This window comes from Quercus suber, unplaced genomic scaffold (genome assembly GCF_002906115.3).
Source record: "Quercus suber isolate HL8 unplaced genomic scaffold, Cork oak 2.0 scaffold_82, whole genome shotgun sequence".
NCBI lineage: Eukaryota > Viridiplantae > Streptophyta > Magnoliopsida > Fagales > Fagaceae > Quercus > Quercus suber.
In genome coordinates, this window is record NW_027069547.1 from 475,742 (window position 1) to 498,603 (window position 22,862).

General features: G+C 31.4%; 2 long non-coding RNA genes and 1 pseudogene across 3 annotated transcripts; 2 read left to right on the forward strand and 1 right to left on the reverse strand.

Moving 5' to 3' along the window:
* Window positions 1–3,384: 3,384 nt before the first annotated feature.
* LOC112037986 (ammonium transporter 1 member 2-like) lies at window positions 3,385–4,494 on the reverse strand (annotated as a pseudogene).
* Window positions 4,495–5,206: 712 nt separating this feature from the next.
* LOC136067680 (uncharacterized) lies at window positions 5,207–6,846 on the forward strand. Its single transcript, XR_010629104.1, has 3 exons — window positions 5,207–5,357; window positions 5,470–5,535; window positions 6,524–6,846. It is a non-coding gene; the product is annotated as an uncharacterized LOC136067680 (long non-coding RNA).
* Window positions 6,847–8,411: 1,565 nt separating this feature from the next.
* Window positions 8,412–11,999, forward strand: LOC112037991 (uncharacterized). 2 transcript variants are annotated; one of them, XR_010629105.1, is made up of 4 exons: window positions 8,412–8,558; window positions 8,669–8,734; window positions 9,756–9,875; window positions 11,818–11,999. It is a non-coding gene; the product is annotated as an uncharacterized LOC112037991 (long non-coding RNA). The 2 variants fall into 2 exon arrangements; XR_002885784.2 differs by lacking the exon at window positions 11,818–11,999 and having other exon boundaries at window positions 9,756–10,426.
* Window positions 12,000–22,862: the final 10,863 nt, after the last annotated feature.

Genomic DNA, 22,862 nt, shown 5'->3' on the forward strand with positions numbered 1-22,862 from the left:
CATTAATTGAATCCCTACCATTCTCTCTTCTCTTTGTCTCTCATTATAGACATATCTTTGAGAAGAGATTGTTTCCATCATCTTCATCACCATACTTGAGTGTTAAGATTGGCTTGGAGCTAGAAATATTTTGGAGCAAACCACATTTCCAAGGGGACATGGTGGCTTATTGTTGGCAGCTCAATACATGGACTTCAGAAACTAGGTGAAGAACAGACTTGGTGTAGTTGGTTGATACCTAGAGCTTGTTGGGCTCAAGTACTAGTATAACTTTAGTCTAGAGGGCTTATTTGTGTATCTTGAACTGCAATTATTTACTAGTGGAGTTTCAATAGGGGTGCCACAGAGAGGTTGTTCTGCTCAGTTGCTTGAGTTTTCATCTTTGACAACATATTTGGGGTTTTCATGTGGTTTGCATTTTGTTGGGAAATTTAGATCCCGATTGATAGAATTAACAAGTTTTAAACTCAAGTTGTTAATTAGATTTATTATGAATAAAACTTGTTAAAACAAACAATCATCAATATCATGTCAAAATCATATGCAGGGAAAAAGTAAATAAGACAAAATATGATGACCGGGAAAACCAATGAAACAAACTAGTTTCATAGTAAAAACCTGGAGGGAAACCTTCCGAAAAGCAATCCACTATAGTAAAGAAAAGTTTCAGATCTGGTACAAACCTTTGTCCCTAGACTCTACAATCCTTATATATGAACTCATAGCAGAAACCTTCTACCTCTTCAGAACCTCTAAACTCTTCAATATATGAACGCCACCCTTTTTTATACACGAATCCCAATACGTGACTAATCAATTGTGCGGATCCCAGTACGCGACTTAATCACCAACTAGAAGAAGATTGTTGGCTGCAAAGTTCTTCACTTCATCAACAATAAAGATCAAGAAGTACTTGTTACAAAACTCTAAGGTGTAAAGACACACTAGCTTCTTTCTGAGTGAATAAGGCATCGGTCACCTTTTGCATATGTTCTCCTTGTATTCTCTTATGTGACGGCCTCTAAAATAAGCCATATATAAGTCTAGGGTTGTGAGAAAAGAAATCCGACACAAATACAAAAGCCCAGCCAAAAAATAAATCTAAAAATTCTGATTTCTATAACCTCGATAGATATCAGGTGTTGAGCAAGTGTTGAGCTTTAAACTTCGATAAATACAACTATCGAGGAGGTGTCAAGCAAGTGTCGAAGGGACAGAAGCTTTCTTGATCGATCCACCAGTTGTCGAGATTGTGATAACAATCAATTGAAGAGCTCGATAGATAGCCTAGCTGCCGAGAGGTGTCGAGCAGCTATCGAGCTGTCTGTCTGTAGGTGTCGAGCTATCTGTCCAGCTTTAATGAACAACTTTTCTTCACTTGTTTCTTGGTCCAATCTTCATGGCTTTAATACTAGAATTGAACAACATGTTTCTTGAAGTATTAAACATATCCTAGATCTACCCAATTACAAGTAAAGTGTGTTTTGTCAAAAGATTAGCCAACTACATAAATATTGACATATGTTCCTAATATGAATCACATATGTCCTAACAATTTTTAATCCATATTTTATATTTTGACAAATTGCATGAGAATGCACAATAGGCCATATTTACTAAATAATACTTTTAAAAAAAAAATATTTGTCAAAATAGCAATGTTTGATAGCCATTTGGCAAAATAGCCTTTGAAAAATGGAACTCGTCTTTTAGAAGACAATTTTCACTTGGACATGATGTCTAGTACAAATGTGGAACTTGTCTCTACATGATACGAGATATCAAAAATGTTATATTTTCAAAGAACTTTCAAACATTACTATTTTGGCAAATGTCTTTTTCAATTTATTATTTAGCAAAAATGCTCATACACCATATTATGGGGTGATCACCCTCATTTACTTACACTCATTTTATTTCCCAGTCAAAACTCATTCATATTATTATAAATAATAAAAGTTTTCTAGTATCATCTCATTTGTTAATATATAAGAATTATTTTGGTATTATTGAAAGTATGCAAAATAATTTATAATATAAATATATATATATATATATATAATGTTAAAATTTGACAAGATGGTACGAAATGGAGTGCGAGAGACTTGTTACTCTCCTCTACAATCCCTATTTTTTTAAATTAGGTTCTATTTTTGTTCTCTTGTCGAGGTTTCTGTAACTAATGCAAAATGAAGTGAGATGAATTTTCACTTGATAGACCTAAATTTTCATCACTAATCTTATATTTGAAAAATAGGAAGACGAATTCCCCTCCTCTACTCTTTTCTCATTCCATTTCAAAATTTTATTTTTTTTTAAAGAAAAGTAATAGGTTAAATTATTGATTACATTTATTTGCAAAAATAACTATTGTGCCACACAAACCTTCTCAACTAACATATAATATGAGAGAGAGAGAGAGAGAGAGAGAGAGAGGTTTTGTACAAAGACCCATTAATAATTTGTTGGGTATATATGTATGAATGAAATCTCACATTGAATAACGATGAGAAGAATGAGTAATTAATATAACACAACTGAGCTCATACCCATTGAACTTAGGCTTTTTGGGTTAGGTGTGTTTCTATATGTTATATTAATCACTCAAAGAATCTCTCCAAGGTGTTTATCTCCCTAACATAATTTCTTATGAGTGACTTTCACAATTACCCGATGTAACAATTTATATCACAAACTTTTAAGTTACTAAATTTGACCCTCATAAGATTTAGAATAAAGTGAAATCATTGAGATTTTTATATCAATGCACATTAAAATTTCTTTTCAATCCAAATTTTTGGAGGTCAAAATATAACAATTGAAAATTTTGTAAGACTAAATTGTGCAAATTGAAAATTGTCCACAAAATGCAATATCCATTAATTTGAATAGAACACTAACGATTTTATATTAATTCAAACTTTAAGAGGTAAAAACATAATAGTTCGAAGTTTATGAACTAATTAAAATGTGATAAATCACATGAGCTAAATTTGAATTTTTGCATTAAACAAATAAAAAATTAAAAGAAAACTAGAGGAGTCAAACTCAACTTATTAACTTAAATTTAAAACTCTCACTTCTTTTTTTCTTTTTTTTTTCTTTTTTTTTTTTTTGTGAATGGAAAACTTTCATTAAAGTACTACACCAATGCTGAATGTTCAGCCTTGTTACAAATTATATTATCAAGATTCAAAAGGTTCAGGACCATAAAAAACATCAAAAGAACTACGTACACTTGTTTTTACAACAACATGCTGTCCCACTTCTTAAATTTCATTCGTATGGTACCCACATACATATAATATATATATATATATATATAATTCTAGTTTACTTTTTTTTTTTCCTCTAATTATTTTGCTACAAACAAAGAAAGCCTAATCACACGTCCACTGATGGTAAACTAAGATTAGCTGGTGGGGTCTCAATGTTAGGCTCAATCTTCCCCATCATATATTCATGCTTAATAGATTGTTCATCTTCATCATGGTAAGCATAAGCAAAACCACCATGCCTTGTCCTATCCATGACTGCCACCTCATCATCCCTTGACACTCTTAACAACTTCATTTTATTTAGCAAGTAAAATAGTGGTCCCATTGTGGCCGTGACCCATCCTGACACCACCTTGTACAATTTGTGCTGCCAATAGCTTCCCCCCACCTCCCATAAACAACCTGTATGGTCTACTAGGTTGACCTAGATACAATTCTTTCACATACGACGTCGTTGCAAACAATCCTGTGAATAAAACCACCCATGCACCACACCCACCATGTAATTGTGTTGGCTCTAGTGGGTTATCATATTTTAACTTCTCTGTAAGCTTGTTGCACCCAATCAAAACCCATGATGCCACAAAGCCACATATAATTGTTCCCCAAGGTTCTACCACTAAACACCCCGTGATTGCAACAATTCCCGCTAGTAGATCATTACAAACGTCTAGCACATTATTCCAATGACCCACCTATAAGCATTTGCTAAACAAGGTTGCAAGGGCACCTGCGCAACTGGGTAATGCTATGTTGATAGTTGTCCTCCCAGTGACACTCCATTGTAACAAGACCAACATCACTGTATGACCTCACTATTGTGAGAAATGAACTGGGGTTAAACTCATACCAACCAAACCATAATAAGAATGAATTGAGCACGACTAGAGACACGCTATGACCACGTAAAGTCACAGACCTGGCCGCTTGGTCGAACCAGCCAACTCATGGGCCTCAATAAACGCACTCCACAAGTTTGCTATGCCACCAACCATGTTAACCACTCTCAAACCGACAAAGTCAACAACAATTAAATCAAATAAAAGATCATCGGTTTGAGTTGGGCTAGCCCAACTATCACTAGACCAAAACCAATGTGAACCTATAGGATAAACAAAACTGGTTAAAATGGAAGAGTAGATTAGATAACCTCAAATTGGGTTATCTCAACAATGGACCCACTAGTAATTCGAGCGGCCACTATTGCAAAAACCATTGGTAAAGAAAAAAGCTAGTCTTCAGTGGGTTTAGGATAGTCTGTTAGACCAAAGAAGTGACAGCCAATAAAAGGGATAGAGAAAGCTTATAGGGTCTGTTTGGATACTGCTTATTTTGCTGAAACTAAAAACTTATTACTGAAAGTACTATAGATAAAAGTAAAAATTAGCTGAAATAGCATAGTGAATTCTATGAATAATACCAAAAAATGCAGTGGCCCTATAAATAATAACAGAAATAAGCTGAATAATAAAATAATTTTTATTTTTCATTGTTATCCAAATAGAGGCATAATATAAGGTGAAAAGATGGTTTTCTTATAATCTTATATTCTCATTTTCATTTTCTATTATGAAATGAAGGAATCTACCGTCTAAACTCTGCACCAAGATAAATTAGGTCATCGAAATAAGAAAAATCTTTTTCTTCAATAATCTTTAATTTGTTTACACTACTGCGTGCACGATTTTTTTTTGTTTTTAATATTATATAATATAGTAATTAAGTCTTGGACTAATAAGCTGGAAAGGAACCTATTATAACACTACAAACGAATTGACATTTTTCAACATATTTTTATCTACATCACTCACAAATGACAAATGTTGATAAAAGCCTTAATTTAATATATATAAAAAGTTTCAGTTAAAAGTTTGATCAATGTGGAGAAAATAAATAAAACTATTTACCAAAAAAGAGAAAATAAATAAAACTTTTTATCAATTGTTGAAACGTTTAAAAATCAGGAACCATCAGATTATACAAAAACTACAAATCCCATTGTCCAAAAGAAACGTTACGGTCTCTCGCTCTCGCTCTCGGCAAATTCAAAAACCACGCGGTAATCTCAGCTCCTCGCAGGTTCTCTCTCTCTCTGCCTTATTTAGTTGCTGAGAAAACCTTTCTACTTCTCTATTATTTTCTCGGCAACCAAACAGAGTTCTTGACTTCCGTTGATTTTGTTTTTCTTCAGATTCACCAAGCCGGTACTATCTTCTATATATATTCATACTTTTCCCTATCCAAACCTTCTGATTAGGTATCTTCTATATGTTCATTGATGAATCCAATTTCTCATTCTCCTTAAAAACCTAACTTTCAATCTTTGTATTTCTTCGTTTTTCAATTCTTAAATTCGGTTGTTTCTTTTTCTTGGATCTTAATTACTGACTTATAGATTGAATATTTTATACACTGAATTTTAAATTTTTTATTAGGAACAAGAAGGTCAATTAATGATAGCTTTAGTTTTGGATTCATATTGGTTTTGTGTATTGTCATTGTGTGATTTCAATGTATTACTTTAGTTTTCAATTCATATTGTACTAGGAATAGTTTTGGATATTCAGTATCTCTTAGAGAATAATATTATATTCAATTTTCCAAAGACCACTGGAAGTCATTTTCTACTTGCTTTTGAAATGTTATTTATTAATCTGGTTGCATATCAGTTTAAATTAAATAGTCATTTTGTATTTTACTTTTAATTTTTAAATTTAAGGCATTTATTCTGCAGAAAACTGTTTTGTCAATTAGGTATTTATTTTGTCCAACATTAACATGCGTCTAAAATGGTTTTTGATTATTGAAATACTTTAAAACTTTAATTTTTCTTATGTTGACATGTATTTTGTTAAACGGGACTGGTTTGAGCAAATATCGGGAGTGGGTGTTTGAGGCTGAGCATGTGATACTGAGTACTCTCTATGTTTTGAGCTTAATGTGCAGCATCCATATGCTCGTCTTACATCCATTCTTAACAAATTTGGTCTTTCAAAAACTGTTTTGGTCAATCTGGCTTTAAACTGCTTTTTGTGCTTTGTTTTGATGGTAAATTTTATCTCTGCAAAGACAAGTTTTTCAAACATATCTTTGTCCTTTCCCTTTGATACTACTGTGTGTCTTTACCTTTCTGCTATTCTACTGTCCTTAAATTATAAATTTATTTATATTATCTGTTAAGAGTGAAATTACAATTTCATTTATTTTGAAAATTAGATGAGTATTTTTCATACAAATCTTTGTAGAGTCTATGATAGCTGAACTGTGGAATTAATCAGAATCTTCATACAAGATGAAGTGAAAGGATTGAGCCTCAATTTCCCTGCTCTTGCAGTGTCCAAAGCTCCCACACAAAGGTTAAGAAGGTACAAAGGTTGAATAATGATAGATTAGATATAAATTTTTGTTCTGTTTACAGATTTGATGTTGTGATATTTCTTTAGCTTCGTTGGTAGTTGTACACACTGCATGTTAGTTTTGGGGCAGAGATTTAAACACCAATTGTAGTTGGCAAAATGGATTGCTTCTGAATTTGTAAACTTTTGCAAAATAAACACGTTTTTGATAATGATAGATAGTTGGCGAGGAATTTGAGTTCTGCTTACCGTATTTTGCTCAATGTTAACAACTTTAAAAGATTTGAGAGAAATTTTATAAAAGTTTCTTTTCAAGGGCTGAACTTAAATGTATCAAACCTATCTCAGTAAAATGCGAAAGACAAACTTTTGTTAATATTCTATTACACTTTGTTTGTTTTGATGGAAAATCTTGTGTAAAAATAGTTTTTCGTGTTTTCTAGTGTTTAGTAATATCACTTGACTCATTTAAAATTCTAACGTTTTCAATTATATTGGACAGCGTGTGTTTGTACACAATGCAAACAATAAACACTTTTTTTTTTTTTAATAGGTTGGGTTGGATTTGGGTTATAAGGAATTAGTTAAATGGGTTTTAAATGGGTAAATGGGTTTTATATACCCAACCCAATTATGCCCACCCCAAACCCACCCAAACCCGCCCATTTGCCACCCCTAGGTTAAACTCATACCAACCAAACCATAATAAGAATGAACCGAGCACGACTAGAGACGTGCTATGACCACGTAAAGTCACAAACCTAGCCGCTTGGTCGAACCAACCAACTCATGGGCCTCAATAAACGCACCCCACAAGCTTGCTATGCCACCAACCATGTTAACCACTCTCAAACCGACAAAGTCAACAACAACTGAATCAAATAAAAGATCATCGGTTTGAGTCGAGCTAGCCCAACTATCACTAGACTAAAACCAATGTGAACCTATAAGATAAACAAAACTAGTTAAAATGACAGAGTAGATTAGATAACCTCAAATTGGGTTATCTCAACAATGGACCCACTAGTAATTTCAACGGCCGCTATTGCAAAGACCATTAGTAAAGAAAATAGCTAGTCTTCAGTGGGCTTAGGATAGTCTGTTAGACCAAAGAAGTGATGGCCAATAAAAGGGATAGAGAAAGCTTATAGGGTCTGTTTGGATACTGCTTATTTTGGTGAAATTAAAAACTTATTACTGAAAGTACTATAGATAAAGGTAAAAATTAGTTGAAATAGTGTAGGGGATTCCATGAATAATACCAAAAAATGTAGTGGATCTGTAAATAGTATCAAAAATAAGCTGAATAGTGAAATAATTTTTATTTTTCATTGGTATCCAAACAGAGGCATAATATAAGGTGAAAAGATGGTTTTCTTATAATCTTATATTCTCATTTTCATTTTCTATTATGAAATGAAGGAATCTACCGTCTAAACTCTGCACCAAGATAAATTAGGTCATCGAAATAAGAAAAATCTTTTTCTTCAATAATCTTTAATTTGTTTACACTACTGCGTGCACGATTTTTTTTTTTTGTTTTTAATATTATATAATATAGTAATTAAGTCTTGGACTAATAAGCTGGAAAGGAACCAATTATAACACTACAAACGAATTGACATTTTTCAACATATTTTTATCTACATCACTCACAAATGACAAATGTTGATAAAAGCCTTAATTTAATATATATAAAAAGTTTCAGTTAAAAGTTTGATCAATGTGGAGAAAATAAATAAAACTATTTACCAAAAAAGAGAAAATAAATAAAACTTTCTATCAATTGTTGAAACGTTTAAAAATCAGGAACCATCAGATTATACAAAAACTACAAATCCCATTGTCCAAAAGAAACGTTACGGTCTCTCGCTCTCGCTCTCGGCAAATTCAAAAACCACGCGGTAATCTCAGCTCCTCGCAGGTTCTCTCTCTCTGCCTTATTTAGTTGCTGAGAAAACCTTTCTACTTCTCTATTATTTTCTCGGCAACCAAACAGAGTTCTTGACTTCCGTTGATTTTGTTTTTCTTCAGATTCACCAAGCCGGTACTATCTTCTATATATATTCATACTTTTCCCTATCCAAACCCTCTGATTAGGTATCTTCTATATGTTCATTGATGAATCCAATTTCTCATTCTCCTTAAAAACCTAACTTTCAATCTTTGTATTTCTTCGTTTTTCAATTCTTAAATTCGGTTGTTTCTTTTTCTTGGATCTTAATTACTGACTTATAGATTGAATATTTTATACACTGAATTTTAAATTTTTTATTAGGAACAAGGTCAATTAATGATAGCTTTAGTTTTGGATTCATATTGGTTTTGTGTATTGTCATTGTGTGATTTCAATGTATTACTTTAGTTTTCAATTCATATTGTACTAGGAATAGTTTTGGATATTCAGTATCTCTTAGAGAATATTATATTAAATTTTCCAAAGACCACTGGAAGTCATTTTCTACTTGCTTTTGAAATGTTATTTATTAATCTAATCTGGTTGCATATCAGTTTAAATTCATATTATGGATGTATGAATTTACTTAATATAAATTAAATAGACATTTTGTATTTTACTTTTAATTTTAAATTTAAGGCATTTATTCTGCAGAAAACTGTTTTGTCAATTAGGTATTTATTTTGTCCAACATTAACATGCGTCTAAAATGGTTTTTGATTATTGAAATACTTTAAAACTTTAATTTTTCTTATGTTGACATGTATTTTGTTAAACGGGACTGGTTTGAGCAAATATCGGGAGTGGGTGTTTGAGGCTGAGCATGTGATACTGAGTACTCTCTAAATTTTGAGCTTCATGTGCTGCATCCATATGCTCGTCTTACATCCATTCTTTACAAATTTGGTCTTCCAAAAACTGTTTTGGTCAATCTGGCTTTAAACTGCTTTTTGTGCTTTGTTTTGATGGTAAATTTTGTCTCTGCAAAGACAAGTTTTTCAAACATATCTTTGTCCTTTCCCTTTGATACTACCGTGTGTCTTTACCTTTCTGCTATTCTACTGCCCTTAAATTATAAATTTATTTATATTTTCTGTTGGAGTGAAATTGCAATTTCGTTTATTTTAAAACTTAGGTGAGTATTTTTCATATAAATCTTTGTAGAGTCTATGATAGCTGAACTGTGGAATTAATCAGAATCTTCATACAAGATGGAGTGAAAGGATTGAGCCTCAATTTCCCTGCTCTTGCAGTGTCCAAAGCTCCCACACAAAGGTTAAGAAGGTACAAAGGTTGAATAATGATAGATTAGATATAAATTTTTGTTCTGTTTACAGATTTGATGTTGTGATATTTCTTTAGCTTCGTTGGTAGTTGTACACACTGCATGTTAGTTTTGGGGCAGAGATTTAAACACCAATTGTAGTTGGGAAAATGGGTTGCTTCTGAATTTGTAAACTTTTGCAAAATAAACATGTTTTTGATAATGATAGATAGTTGGCGAGGAATTTGAGTTCTGCTTACCGTATTTTGCTCAATGTCAACAACTTACTTTAAAAGATTTGAGAGAAATTTTCTAAAAGTTTCTTTTCAAGTGCTGAACTTAAATGTATCAAACCTATCTCAGTAAAATGTGAAAGAAGACAAAATTTTGTTAATATTCTATTACACTTTGTTTGTTTCGATGAAAACCTTATGTAAAAATAGTTTTCCGTGTTTTCTAATGTTTAGTAATATCAGTTGACCCATTTAAAATTCCGACATTTTCAATTATATTGGACAGCGTGTGTTTGTTCACAATGCAAACAATAAACACTGTTCTTAAAAATATAGTGATCGAGTTTTTTAGTTTTAAAAAAAATTATAATTGTAATAAAAAATGACAAATAATAACCTAAATAATTAAACTAGTCCTCACAAAAACCAAGATTGATGCCTCATTAGATTGTATTATAAACCAAAATTGGTGTCTCATTAGACTGTCGTCGAGCACAAGTGCACAACATAACTAACTAATTAAATTAAGTCATATCATCATCAAAGTTTATCATTATAATCTTCTCTATCATTTTCTAGTCTGCCATTTCTCTTTCTTTTAATAACGTGGCCGCATAAGACATTTGAGAACCCAATGTCACACCTAGTAGATGTGTAGGAATTATAATATTCATGACCAAATGGTTAGACTCAGCTCCCAAATTCGGGTCGAATATGCACTTTGATATCACAAAAGTCTTGTACACCGCATGAAATCCGAGCTTTCCTAGTTGTGCCAACCCAAACTCATGGGAATGATGCAAAATACTCAGCAAGCCACACTAGGAACCAAGAGGATACCACTTCGAACACCCAAGCAGTCCCAGGACAACAAGGGAACACGGTGATCCTAGTGACCCTTTCAAACCCATCTTTATTTTGTGCCCAAATGCTGGACCTCACTGAAGTTCAATTGGTGCTAACCCACTTTATTAACATCTACCAATAAGAGATATACGCGTGGTGCTAGTTAGCCAAGAACCGGTAAACTCAGGGATAAGGAGTCTAAATCAGTCATACGGCGCGGTTTCCATAATTCAGTTATTAAATTGACTGTAAAATAGTGTCGTATTTATGAAACTCATAAGTTCTTTGTTTATGCTAAACGACATCGTGTCATTGATGTCCTTTAATGAATGCGTAAACGACTGCGATCTAGCTTCCTTTTGATTTTTGTTTTCGTTAGTAACCTCCCCAAAGAGGACAAGGCAACGAGTGACCACACGAGAAGAGAACAGCAGGAGCCAAATTAAATAAGACTACACTGAAAGAGTGCAATCATCCATTGCACAGTTGGAGGAGATGTGACAACTTTTTTTCATTTTTTTTTTTTTTATAAATTATAGACATTGGATAGTAATAGTATTCTATTTTGTGTTTCAAATTATTACCTTTGTTCTTCATTTTTTTTTTAATTTATATTAATAATTTTGCAATAGTATCTTACATAATTGCATTATCAATGCCGTCTTTTATTTATTAGTATTTCATGCATTTTATGCTAATTAGCTGGAATAGAAATCTTCCGCTGTTGACTCTCAAAAAAAAAAAAAAAAAAAAAAAATCTTCCGTTGTTCCTTTGGCAATCATTTTTGGAAAGGCTTCTGATATATGATTAGTATCAGTATTTATTATATGGTTTACCGTTTAGCTAACACATGGAAATTTTTATGTACTGTTGTTTCTCTAGTGAAGGGGTCATTTCAAAAATAGGTGTACTACGCAAAGTTTATGAGCAACTGAAAAGCATCAGGAATTACTACATACACATGTCATTCAATTTTATGTAGGACAAAATTTTTAAATTAATTTCTGTAATTTGTTATATTTGGTATTTTATGTAATTTTAGGTTTATGGCATTTATTTCCTTACTTTTAGGTGTTTTTAATGTTTTTTTAAGTCAAATTTGGTTCCTGTTATGTTAGATATTAAATATTTTAAAGATATATATATATAGATATATATATATATATATATATTTTTGGTCAATTTTTACAGAGCCCTTAAGTCTATAAATGGTTTTTAAGAATTATTCAATCAATAAAATTCAAACTTTTGTCTTTCTATTTTTTAGTTGATTTTAGATCCTTTCTCCTTATGGATTCAAGAAACCCTCATAAATTCGAGATTATTTTCAGAAGTAAACGTGTTTTGTTTCTTGTTTTCTAGAAGTAGACGTGTTCTGCTTCTTGGCACTTCTGCATCCCGTATCAGTTGATATTAGAGCCTAGACTTATCTTGATCTTGTGGCTAACGAATGAGACAGTAGCAATTCCGATGACAAAAAACATAACAAGTATTACATGACGTATAGTTAGCACTCACAAATATCTTTGCTAGGATACCATCGTTGAAGCATGGAAATAATAGAGATAACTGCCATTGGGACAAAACTCTCAGGCAACCTATTGGTAAGCAAAATTCATATAAGCCTTATAGAAGAATTGCAAGTTTTAATGGTTATTTTTATAAAGAAGATTTTCTTAATTGATTAATTGATCTAGAGAATTTATTTGGTTATGAGAATATTTATAAAGAGAGAAAAGTTAAAATTGTTTTGAATAAACTTAGTAAGTATGCCTTACATTGGTAGGAACGAATGGAGTTTGATACTCTCATGCGAGGTAAAGCAAAATTAGTTCATGGTCATGGATATTTGAATTGTGATGAACTTTTGTCGTATACGAAACAAGATTATTATTGGCCAAGAAATTTGCACTTGAATTATTTTGAAGAGACATATATTCCACCATTAAAGGAAGAATTGCATGTTGAAGAAAATATTGTTCTTAAAGATTATTTAGAAGTCAAAGAACAAAATATAGAGATTTATGAGGAAATTAATGAAGGTCTTGTTATGGAAGAAGGTCCTAAAGTCAAGATTATTGTGGAGGAGAATAACGAAGATCCTATTATAGAGAAAGATCTTGAAGTCAAGATGGTAAAAACCATTGAAGAAGAAATTAAAGGGGAAAATTTTAAGGATATCAATGAAATCAAATTATATGATTGTCAATCTCAAGATCCTTTTATTTTGGTGGTAAGCGATACACCAAAGTTTATTGATTTTATTGGGGTTGGTAGATTTGTTTCAATTGTCAGTTCTTATTTGGTAAATTTTTACAATTACATGAAGACCAATGAAAAAGAAATTCAAATTAATTTGTTTATTCTATTGATGAGTTGCAAGTATGGAAAGAAGATCAAATGACTCAAGCATTTGAAGTATTTGTTTATTGGACCAGAAGATTTCAAATTTCAAAGATGAACTCGAAGACGAGTTTGTTTCAAGTGGAGGGGTCTGATGTAGGACAAAATCTTCAAATTAATTTATGTAATTTGTTATATTTGGTATTTTTATGTAATTTTAGGTTTATGGTATTTATTTCCCTTTTTGTAGGTGCTTTTAATACTTTTCAGGTTAAATTTGGTTCTTGTTATGGTTAGGTATTAATTAGGAGTTATTTTAGAATATATTTTATTATTTGTTAAGTTTTATGGAATCCTTAAATAGGCCCTTAAGTTTGTGAACGTTTTTAAAAAAAAATTTCAATCAATAAAATTTAGACTTTTATCTTTCTATTTTCTAGTGAATTCCAGACCCTTTCTTCTTATGGATTTATCGATCCTAAGGGTTGTCAATGGGCCAGGTCGAGCTGGCCCGACCCATTTTTACTTGGCCCAAGGGCACAATGGGCTGGGCATAATGGGCTATTAACTAGTTAACGGGCCGGGTCGGGCTGGGTCGAAAGAGAAAACCCCAGCCCACGACCCTGCCCATGGGCAATGCCCATTTTGTCTTTAACGGGCTAGGCTACTAGGTTGGGTCTAATGGGCTACCCATGAGATTATGTTAGCATATTATTTTATTATTTTTAGAAATAAATAATCAATTTTTAATAAGGGAATAATCAATCTAGTTTTTTTTAAAAGAAAGAGTCAAAGAATTAAATACTTAATTACAATTTTTTTTATCATCAAATCTATTTAATTTTTAGTTTTGTTGATGGAGACTAATTTAATTTTTTTTTTAAATAAGGCTTCAAATAGTTTTTTATTTTTATCTTTAATAAAAAAAATCAAATGGTTAATTCAAATTTGCTAGACTACTAGAAAAATATATATTTAGTAAACTAAGTTTAGCACAATTACTTTAAGTATCTTAGTGGTTGGGAGAGTTCTCTTAAGAAATTCTATTACAATATCTCAAGATCAATCCTTCATACACTTTCTATATATTTTTGTTAAAAATTCTAAGTTATTGGACTGGGCAACGGGTTGGGCCAATAGGCTGGGCTAATGGGCTAGCCCATCGGGTGCCCATGGGCATAAAAACTAGCTCACGGCCTAACCCACTAGGATAGTGGGCTATCCATGGGCCTTAATAACAACGGGCTGGGCCGCCCATTAGCCTGATGGGCTATCGGGTTTTTGGGTCGGGCCGTGGGCCATGGGCTATTTGATGACCCTTAATCGATCCTTGTGAATTCAAGGAACCCTTATGGATTTGAGAAATCCTTTGTAGATTCAAGGTTATTTTTAGAAGCAAACGTGTTTTGTTTCTTGTTTTCTAAAAGTAAACATGTTCCGCTTCTTGATGCTTCCGCATCCCGCATCACAACTACAAGTAAGCTATGTTTGGTTGAAGTCACATGTTGGGGAGAAAAGTGGGGGTGATTACTTATTTGTAAGGAAAAGATAAAATATGATTGAAAATAGTTGAGGTGTGTGTTTGGTCAAAGTGGGTGATTTTGCAAAGGTTTATTTTTTTATCTCTTCAAATTGGGGAAAAATGAGGGAGAAAAAAAAAAGTGAGCTTAAGATGGGAAATTATCCATCTGCCCCTCTCCCTCTTCAGGTTGGTTTATTTTCTTTTTCATTTTTTCCCTAAAAAAAAAAAAAAACTAAACCTTATAAACTATTATTCCATCTATCTCAAATTGTTAATTCTCTATTCTATTTTGGGATATTCCAAAATAAAGCCCTCTTTCCAAAATTAATAAATAGAATTTCTATTTTACCCTTTACTTTTTAAATTTTTTTTTTTTTTTAAAATGTCATTCCTTTTCTATAGTTTTTAAAAAATTAAATTAACGGGGGTGGGTTTGAAAATTTGTACCTTATGGTTGCAAGGATGCAGGGTTGGCCCAAGGCCTAGGCCTAAGGCTCCACCAAAAAACAAAATTTCCCATTAGGGAAAAAGGCCCCACTTCCCATGGTTAAATGCCCAAATATTTATAAAAATATATACATTTTTTAAAGGTTGTACTTTTTTTATTTATTAGGGATATTAAAGATACAACAAATTTTACTATTGACTTACAAATTGTCATGTTATTAATCACAAAAAAGTGATATAAACATTCATTTGTTAAATTGATGAAGTTCATCAATGAGAGTCAATGTCACATTATATTTTCAACATTTTATAGTGCTTTTAATTAGCGCATTTTTCTTTTTCATTTCTCTCAAAGTACAAGACCAATAAAACCTTAACCCAATTGAAACCCTAAAATGTTTCAAAAAGATGTTGAAAATGTGTTAAATCATCAATGATAGATTAATCTCTCCTAATAGTTTGAGACTTTAATTTTTGTAAACTAATATCCTACAAAGTCACACACCAAATAATATCTATCTCTCTCTCTTAAAAATAAGATATAAAAATAAAAATTAGATTACAACTTTACTTAACTATGCATCATCATATATCCAAAATAAAGTATTTTTTTTAATTGTAATATATTTTTATTTCTTTTTATTAATATTTGTAGTTCAAATATGATATTCAATTCTCTATATGGAATTAGCATTAGTCTAGTTGGTATCATTCATCAAATTATATATTTAATGTATCAAATTAATCTTGATTTGATTAGTATTAAATAATTTTGTTTAATTAATATTTACATATTAAAAGCCCTGTAAAAAATTTTCACCTTAGGCCCCAAATTATGTTAGGTTGCCCCTGCAGGGATGTGAGGAATTTGATTTGAATAGTGTTGAAATTGAGTTTTGTGATTGCTGGAGCCTGGATCTTATTTCTTCGGTTTTAGCTGATATCATAATTGGTGGATGAAAAAGGAATATTGTTCATTATTCATTAGATTATGACATAGTACTTTGTTGTTTTGGGGGTTAATTTTCCCTTTCATATCATGTCATTTTTCGATTGTTTTGTATCTGCCATTCATCTTAAATGCTATTTTGTAGACCAGAACTAGTGAAATTGGGATAGAGAACATAACACCAATGATGACTTAGAGGACGACAATACTAGTGAAGTTAAGGACACAGAACATGATGCAGATTGATGACTAAGGGGTGACTCAAAAGAAGTTAGATCTTTCCTTTTGTTGATTGTTTAATTTCAAAGTATAAATAAATAAATAAATAATTCAAAGTTTTCTTTTTATGTTATTGTTAATACTATATAACTTTGGTGTAGTTCTTCAATACTTCGCACTCCTTGTGTACTTTTTTTTTTTTTTAGAATGCACTCCTTGTGTACTTGAAATTATGAATTTGTACACTGTTTACTTATTATGGACTAATTTTCACCGTATGTTACATTGTTCTTGTAGTGTGAGTTACAGTAAATGTTATGTAAGTTTTTATGGTCTCATCATTTTTATTTTCAAAAAGACCAACAAAAAAAAAAGTAATAAATAAGAGAAGAAATCTTCTTAGTGCTAAATAAATTAAGCATTTTTTTTTCTTAACAATATTATTATGAGAATTATTTAGTAAAATAGTACTATTTAGAAGTTGGATGGAAAAATAGCTTCTTTTTTAAAAAAATTTCTCTTCAAAAGATGAATTCCACGTGAAACTAGATGAGTTGAACATGTCTATTGTTCGTTCCACTTTCCAAACAAGCTGCACCTATAGAGGTGACCTTATTCTCTCCTCTTGCGCTTCCTTGCTGTTTTGGGGAACTGATGATGATGAATTGATGATGCGCTGCAGGCCTCATCAACATCTTAGAAAGGGCAACATGTATATATACACTAGCCTCATCGCATGCACTTTGCGCGCATGTGATGAGGCTTTTTTTGTTTTGTTAGTATCATAATTTTTTACTTATTTCATTGAAGTTTACATTTTTTCCACAAAAATGTGCATTTCAAAAGTGTAAACTTCAAATTGAAATAAGTGAAAATTTATGATACTAAATCAAAAAAATAAAAAATAAAAAGCCTTATACATGTGCGATGTGCGTGCGATGAGGCTAATATATTACATCTTTATTATAATAATAAAATAAAATAAAATAAACTTAATATCATTATTTTCCATTCATTCCAATCTGAGGTTTAAGCATTTGTCCAAAAAAAAAATTGTTGATTTGAGGGTAAAAATTTGTGAACTTGTATATAAAGATAGAATTATACAAAGAAAGAATAAACAATACAATATAGAAACATAAATTTTTTTTTATTTTAAAATGGAAAAAGTTTTAATATTCTAAAAAAGTTTGTGAATTTGTGTGACACATTTTGATTTCAAATCCTAATCACTATCGACATAGTTGGAAAAAAATCAATTTCTCTACATGCAACAAATAGATTGACACCCACTGCTAAACTCTAGGTGCAACAAAAACATAAACATGCCTTGATTTCATTGCAAAATCAAATAATTGATCAAATTTTCAAACTTCAAAAGGGGTAAACTTAGGGTCTGTTTGGGATTCGTTTATTTTGCTGAAACTGAAAACTTTTGGCTGAAAGTATTGTAAATAAATGTAAAAGTTAGCTGAAATAGTACAGTGAAACCCATGAATAGTACCAAAAAGTGCAATGGGACTTATGAAAAGTAGCAAAAATAAGCTCAATAGTAAAATAAGTTAGCAAAATAATCTTTGCCAAATGGATGCTAATTCAAATGCTTAGAGTAGTATTAATTTAAGTTGGAATTTTGAAAAATGAGGAAATAAAGTACAGAGAAATAAAAGACAGAAAACGAGTGGGAGCAATCAAATTTGAGAAAGGAAATTGAATCAGAATGCAAAAGCTACATCTACTCCAAAAACGAGCATTTACCTTAGAGATTTCAAAAATTCTAGAGGCATAACGAAATTCTAGAAACAGTATGCTATTTATTACACACAGTAGAATATTAGTCTTCTTGAATCAATTTTTAATTAACCTTGGTCCCTTGATTATGCTTTCAAGTTACTTGAAGTGAATATCTAACTTCGGAAACTAAGACATAGGGTTTGGAAATGTTTAACTTAATAGGACTTGTTTAGAAATGCATGAGTTCACATGAGATTATGAGAATGGGAAAATCATAATTGTCAAAGTTCCTAAATGACGAAGTTATGAACCTAATTTGTCTAAGTTATCTCAAAGTAAACTAATGCATAGTAAATTAATCCAAAGAAAATCATCTTAAAGTAAAGTAAATTGTAGGAAATGTAAAGGATTCAAACCTAAATGATTATTCTAACAATAAATTGATTTGAAGTAGATAGTAAATTATATAAAACTTCAATAAACAACTAAATATTGCATCAATCTACTTGAATAAATGATAACATGAGTACAAGGAAATGAACCTACAAGCAATGCTTTAAAAAATAAACAGTTCAAAGAATCAAAAAGTGGTGTTCAAGGGTTTTAAAATAGGGTTGAACTATGATGATTTTATAATTATTTAAAATACAAATAAAGGTAATAAATTTGTAAAAATTTGTAAAAATTAGCAAAAGCTAGTAAAAATATCTAAAGCAATTTTAACTACTTTCAAAATATATTTTTTTTTTCATTTTTTTAAATTAATAGAAAATAATAAAGCATAAAAAGTTTTTATGTCTTTACTAATATTTCAAATTAAAAGCCTTTTGATTTAAACTAAAACCATTTTCAACATAAATTGATAAATTTCACATTCACATATAAAAACATAATTCTTGAATGACTAATAAATTTAACAAGTAATAATAGATTGCGAGATTTTCTATCTTTTAATCCATGAAAATAGAGAGAAAGAAGTAACAAAAAAAAAAAAAAACTATTAATATCTAAAAGAAAAATAAATATATAATATAAAATCAAGAGAAGACAAAACAAAAACAGCTACCTAATTGTTAGCGTGCTTGTCATTTAGTTTGCAAGAGTTGATACTTTGGGTTAAGTAATGTGTTAGTTTTTTATACCCTTGTAAACTAGATTGTTTAAGCTAATTAATTAATCCAGTGAACACTTTGGTTTACTATTCAGATCTAGGTTAAAACAAAATAATCATATCATGCAAAGCAGCAAAAAATAAAGAACATAATGATATGATGACCTAGGAAAACCAAACCGGTAAAAAACCTAGGGAGGATTTAAGCTAACTATCCTCAAGGTAAAAAGAAAATCCACTATAGAGAATCGAAGTTTACAATAAGACTTAGACCACTAACATCTTATTGCTACCACATATAGAACTTACTGACACGACCATGTGCAAGCTCCGAATCCACGGACTCCTTCTCTATTAGGCCTTTGCAACACAAGCATCCACACTTGTGACAAAAAACACAAACTCTCTTATTTGTGACTCCAAGACCACCCTTAAAGGTTTAGATCATTAGCACCTTTGATGACTAGAGAAGGTAGCAACTTTTATAATACCGGATCTTGAGATTCTTTAAGGAATAACATCAGTAGAAGACATAAGAGAGTTTTTGGGTACAAAACCCTAGATCTACAAAAGAGGCACACTCTTCTCTTCCTGGAAAGCCTTATTAAAAACGTGCTTAGGGTTTCATTTATATACTAGGAGAAGTAGATCTGAAACCCTAATCCTTAATAGGCTTAAACTGCTATTTAGGCCAACTTAAAATTTTGCAGATATGTGTTTCGATCGATCGAGCCAATCTTTCGATCGGTTGAACCAGGAAGATTCTAAATTCTTCTTTCTACAGCTTGTATGTTCTTGAATCTTGACTTGTATCACCTTGAGCATTGTCCAATAAACCCTATAGACTCTAAGATCTAAATCTAGACAAGTTTGTGTTCACAATTTGCCAATTGTTCTAAACATTTAGAACCTAACATAAAGTGTTTTAGCTTGGTCAGAGAGTGTAATTAAGTGTGTGTGTGTGTGCGCGCGCGCGCATGTGTGTGTTTAATAGTTAGTTTGTTTCTCCAAAAAAAAAAAAGTTTGCAAGAGTTAGGGGTCAAAGGTTAAAACTTAAAAGTTAAAATCCTCACCTCTCCCGTTTTTTGAATTTTTCGTTAAAAAATGGCATCCCTTGAATCAGCTGAACCATGACCGGTTCAATAGTTCACTAGTTAGACCAAAAATTCAAACGCTTCAAGGCTTTAATTTAAAGTTGGCCAATTTTCTTAATTAAAAAATTGATATGAGCTTGGCCAGTTTCCAATTAACCCAATCAGATTGGACGGTCTGGTATGATTTTAAAAACTATGCTTACAAGCATAAAGATTTTAAGGAAGTTTTTCAAAATAGTTTCTATTTCATTCTAATTTACCATTCTTGACCCTCTCTTGTCCCTAATCCCCCAAACTTAAGATTTTTGGCCTCGAATCACTTATATCACATTTCTAGCATCTATTTTTAATGTATTTTTAATTTCTCTTTCTCATTTTTAATTCATGAGTTTCATTTTAGAGAGTTGAAGTTCAAAACTAGGAATATTGGAGTTTTTGAGCAAAAAACTTTTTTCTATCAAACCTTTTGCTTTGGTTGATTGAGATTTGATGTAATTGAGTGGTTTTCGGCCCCTAAGGTGTAATTCTCATGTATTTCTAGCAACTTTTTGATGTGATCCCTCACTCTGTGAGTGTTGTAAATAGGAGTGCATGCCATGTGTTCAGTGAAATGTCCAAAGAAATTTTCAATGTCATTTGAACTCTATGAGTTTCAAATTTTGACATTGTGTTATGTATGAGTCTAGGACATTACTCATGCATCATGACATCTTTTTTATCATAGATATTGGTTTGTGCCAATTTTCTCATTTTTTTTCCATGTCATTGCCTTGCATGCTTACTTTTACTTATTTAAGCATTGTCTGTATGCACCCATACTTTACATTTCTCGTAAGTTTGTTCATACATTCATTCCCCAATTGGTATTTGTTCTTATTCTTCTTGATCCCTTTGTCATTCATGACAAAAAATGGGAGGAATTTTTGGACTTCAGTGCACATGCATAGGAGGAGATATATTGATAGGGGGGGACTCACATAGATATTGACACATTGTTGTTTTCTTTTAAGATTGATTTTTTTTTTTTTTTTTTTTTTTAAGGTATCTCATTGGTGCGACTAGTTCACGACTTCTTCTTCTTTGCAACTTTGACTAGGGCTCAAGTACATGTACCTAATTAGATTGTAATCCCATAATACATGAAAAGTAAACATAATTACAAGTAAATTTGGTACAAAATTAATTGAGCTAAGAAAAAACAAGGGCTTAACAATTTCCCACTTTGGCTATTCCATGACGAAACATCCCTAATACAGTCTCTAAACTTAAACGTGATGGAAACAACTCATTCACACCTAATCTAAACTTGTGTTGCAAACTTGAAATTAAACCTAACTCCTGAAACATTCTCACAAGATGAATTAGACGTTAGACCTAACAGTTGAGGATAGTTAAATGTATCGAATACAATGCTATCAAGTAAATATGATATGATCTATATGAATGCAACTTGATCAAACAAATGAAAACCATTAACAACAATGATCATCCAAACATATAAGCAATTAAGTACAAACACAAAAAGTTAATAGCATGTCCAATATTATAATAAAAATTAAAAAAAATAAAACTTAAAGCACGATAATGATTTGTATAAGCACTTAGTATCTAAGTACTAAAAGATAAACTATAACATCAAAAAAAAAAAAAAAAAAAAAAAAACAATCTAAAGACAAATGGTAGCAAATCTAACCCACGGATGGTAGCAAAAACTGAAATCATAAACGGAGAAATAGAGCTCATCGCCTCCACCTCAAACTCGAGCAACAGAGCTCATCGCCATCGGTCATTGCTAGTTGGATTGGAGATCGGTCATCACCTCGGCCTTGCCAGTCGGATCGAAGATCGGAATAGCACAGATCGGATCGAAGATTCCTTCCTCGCCAGTCGCCTCAACGTGCTGCCCAGCCTGACGACGCCACCCCACAGCCTCAACCTCCTTGCTCCCTCAANTATTTTCATGTGGTTTGCATTTTTAATCCGTATTTAATATTTTGACAAATTGCATGAGGATGCACCATGGGCCATATTTACTAAATAATACTTTTAAAAAAAATATTTGTCAAAATAGCAATGTTTGATAGCTATTTGGCAAAATAGCCTTTGAAAAATGGAACTCGTCTTTTTAGAAGACAATTTTCACTTGGACATGATGCCTAGTACAAATGTGGAACTTGTCTCTACAAGATACAAGATATCAAAAATGTTATTTTTCCAAAGAACTTTCAAACATTACTATTTTGGAAAATGTCTTTTTCAATGTATTATTTAGCAAAAATGCTTATGCATCATATTATAGTGTGATTACCCTCATTTACTTACACTCCTTTTATATCCCAGTCAAAACTCATTCATATTATCCTAAATAATAAAAGTTTTCTATTATCATCTCGTTTGTTAATATATAAGAATTATTTTGGTATTATTGAAAGTATGCAAAATAATTCATAAAAAATTTTAAAAAAAATTATATATATATATATATATATATTAGGTCTGAATTTGACA